The 4,049-nt window shown below is 36.4% G+C and overlaps 1 pseudogene; it reads right to left on the reverse strand.

Annotated features, from left to right (window-relative positions):
- Positions 1 to 1,395: 1,395 nt before the first annotated feature.
- On the reverse strand, positions 1,396 to 1,859 carry LOC134389591 (large ribosomal subunit protein uL23-like; annotated as a pseudogene).
- Between the last annotated feature and the right edge of the window lie 2,190 nt (positions 1,860 to 4,049).

Consider the following 4,049-nt stretch of genomic DNA (forward strand, 5'->3'; position numbering starts at 1 on the left):
GTGGGAGAAACAAAATAAACATGCAAACAAATAACTAAGACAATTTAAAGAAGGGAGAAGTGCTATAAAGAATTATAAAAGAACTAAAACAGACCCGTTTTCCTTGCTTCAATCTTTATCCCTTTTCCTTTTTCCCCCTTTTCTATCTCCCCTTCCCCTGATCCTTAACTGGCATTAGACAACTGACAGGGCATACAAAGATAGCCCTGAAAAGAACTGTTTTAACAGCTGCCAAAATAAGATTGCATCAACAATTACAAGAAGGAGGAACAAAAATCTAACATCCCACCCATTTCACCTGCAAAGTTTTGCAGCAGTTACAAATAAAGAAAATCGCAACCTGAGACCCCTGTCTTCTCCTTGCCCTATGCAAACCCCAATCCTACTTTGGCTCCGGGAGTTACCTAGTTTTGAGATGCCACCTGATGGACATCAGCTCAATATCTGAGTCACCTAAACTATTTTTTGTTACTTGACAAATTAAAGAGATCAATTGAAAGGGGAGAGACTGCTTTAGCTGGAAGTTTCTGTTTTGTCCACTGATTAGTTGATTAGTTGGTTATAGCAGCTTTATTGAGATATTCTTCATGCACCACGCAATTCACCCATTTAAAGTGTACAACTCAGTGGTCGTAGAGTTGTACAATCAACACCACGATCACTTTTAGGACACTTTCATCACCCCCAAAGGAAATCCCATACCCATTAGCAGTCACTTTCCATCCCAACCCTCATTGTCACCCCCAGCCCTAGGCAACCACTAATCTATATTCTGTCTATCTGAATTTTCCTGTTCTGGATATCTCATATAAATGGAATCATACAATACATGGTCTTTTGTGCTGGCTTTTTTCACTTAACATAATGTTTTTAAAGTTCATCCTTGTTGTAGCATGTATTGGTACTTCATTCCTTTTTTTTCTTTTTTTTTTTTTTTGGTGGCTGGCCAATATGGGGATCCAAACCCTTGACCTTGGTGTTACAACACCTCGCTCTAACCAACTGAGCTAACCAGCCAGCCTAGTACTTCATTCCTTTTTAATGGCAGAATAATATTCCATTATACGGATATACTACATTTTGTTTATCCATTTATCAGTTGATAAACATTTAAGTTGTTTCCACTTTTTGGCTATTATGAAAAATGCTACTATGAACATTCACGTACAAGTTTTTGAGTGAGAATATGCGTTTATTTTTCTTGGGTATATACCTAGGCATGGATTGCTAGGTCATAAGGTAATTCTACATTAAACCTTCTGAGGAGCTGACATTTATTATCTATCTTTTTTATTTCAGCCATCCTAGTAGTTATCTCATTGTGGGTTTTTTTCATTTGTTTGTTTTTATGGTGAAAAAAAATTGTATATTTGGAATTAACCATCTGGACTCAGTTTAGATGATCCTAATTTTGTTCACAACATCCAAAGCATCATAATTAGGAGCCAGTGGAACATTCGCCTTCTTCATTCCATCAGGCCAGATCAGGGTGTTGACCTTGGCCACATCAGTGTCACAGAGCGTCTTCACAGCCTGTTTGATCTGGTGCTTATTGGCCTTGACATCCATGATCAACACAAGTGTGTTGCTGTCTTCCGTCCTGTTCATGGCAAACTCAGTGGTCAGGGAACTTGATGATGGCATAGTGGTCAAGCTTGGTTCTCCTGGTGGTGCTCTTTCAAGGATATTTGGGTTGTCTCTGGAGCCGCAGTGTCTTGGGCTGCTGGAAGGTGGGTATGGATCTTTTTTTTTTTGTGGCTTTGGACGCCTTTCAGCACTGCCTTCTTGGCCTTCAAAGCCATTGCTTTGGCTTCGGCTTTGGCAGGGGCAGGAGCTTCCTTCTTCACTTTCAGTGCCATCTTGTGAGAGGGCATTTCATTGTGGTTTTGATTTGCATTTCCCTAATGACTAATTATGTTGACCATCATTTCATGTGCTTGTTGGCCATTTGTATATTCTTTAGAGAAATGTCTATTCATATCCTTTGCCCATTTCTAAATTGGGTTATTTGTTTTTTATTGTTGAATTGTAACAGTTCTTTGTATATTCAAAATACAAGTTTCTTATCAGATATATGATTTATAAATATTTTCTTCCATATTGTGGTTTATCTTCTCCCTTTCTTGATGGTGTCCTTTGAAGCACAGAAGTTTTTAATTTTGATTAAGTCCAACTTACTATTTTTTCCTTTTGTTGCTTGTGTTTTGGTGTCACAAGAAACCATTTCCTAACTCAAGGTCATGAAGATTTACTTCTACGTCTTCTTCTAAAAGTTTACACTTTTAGCTCTTACATATAGGCCTATAATCCATTCGAGTTATTTTTTTTTGAGTTGTATGAGGTAGGAGTACAACTTCATTCTTTTGCAAATGGATAGTTAGTTGTCCCAGTACCATTTGTTGAAAAGACTATTCCCATTAAATTGTATTGGCACCCTTGTTGAAAATAAATTGGCTGTAGATATAAGGGCTTATTTCTGGGCCCTCTATTCGATTCCATTGATCTATATGCTAAACTTATGCCAGTACCATACTGTCTTGATTATCGCAGATTTGTGGTAAGTTTTGGAACTGGGACTGTTCTTTTTCATGATGTTTTGGTATTCTGGGTCCCTTGCATTCCCGTATGAACTTTGGGATCAGCGTATCGATTTCTGCAAAGAAGTCAGCTGGGATTTTGATAGGGTTTATGTTGAATTTGTAGGTCAAGTTGGGGAGTGCAATGGATTGAATGTACCCTGTCCCTTGCCTCCAACTCATTGAAGCTTAATCTTCACTGTAACTGTTGAGGATGAGAAATCCTATTACGGTAATTGAAAGATTGGGCCTGGAAGAGGTGATTAGAGTGTGGAACCATGCCCTAGCAGAATGGATTAGTAAGTTTATGGTTTAATGGTGGTCATGAGTGGGGTTCTGAAGGCTTTAAACGGAGAGTACATGAGGAGCTATCCCTCTTTCAGCTCCACCGTTCTTGCATGTGACACCCTGCATTGCTGTAAAACCACCATCAAAGAACGCCCTTACCAGATGTGTTCTCTGGACTTTGGACTTCCTTTTCTCCAAACTGTAAGCAATAAATTTCATTTTCTTACAAATTACCCAGTTCCAGATTTTTAATATAAGTGACAGAAATGGACTAATAACAGGGAGTATTGCCATCTTAATAATATTAAGTCTTCTGATCTATAAACATGGAATATCTTTTTATTTATTTAGATTTTCTTTTATTTATTTTAACAATGTTTTATGCTTTTCAGTGTACAAATTTTGCACTGCTTTTGTTAAATTTGTTCCTCGTACTTTATTTTTTATGCTGTTGTAAATGAATTTTTCTAAATTTTATTTTTGGATTGCTCATTGCTAATGTACAGAGATAGATTTGATCTTTGTTCATTGACCTAGTATCCTGCAACCTTGCTAAACTTCTTAATTAGTTCTAATTTTTTTTAGTAGATTCCTTAGAATTTTTTAATATATTAAGATCATGTCATCTGTAAATGCAGATCATTTTATTTCTTCTTTTCCAATCTGGATGCCTTTTCTGTATTTTGTAATTGCCTTTGATAGAACTTCCAGTATAATATTGAATAAAAGGGTGAGTGTGGACATCCTTACCTTGTTTCTGACCTTGGGGGAAAATAATTTATTCCTTTACCATTAAGTATGATGTTTGCTGTGGGCTTTTCATAGATGACCTTTGTCAGCTTGAGGAAGTTTCCTTCTATTCTTAGTTTGTTGATTTTTATTTTTAAATTATGAAAGGTTGTTGAATTTTGTTAAGTGTTTTTCTACATCTATTGAGATGATCAAGAGGCTTTTGTTCTGTATTCTATTAACATGGTATATTACATTAATCGATTTTCTGATGTAAAACCAACCTTGCATTCCTGGAATACTTTCCACTTGGACATGGTATATAATCCTTTTTATATGTTTCTGGATTCAGTTGACTAGTATTTTGTTAAGGCTTTTTGCATCTATGTTCATAAGAGATATAGCATGTAGTTTTTGTGTGTGATGTGTTTATCTGGTTTTTGTGTTGGAGTAATA

Source organism: Cynocephalus volans, chromosome 10 (assembly GCF_027409185.1).
Source record: "Cynocephalus volans isolate mCynVol1 chromosome 10, mCynVol1.pri, whole genome shotgun sequence".
NCBI lineage: Eukaryota > Metazoa > Chordata > Mammalia > Dermoptera > Cynocephalidae > Cynocephalus > Cynocephalus volans.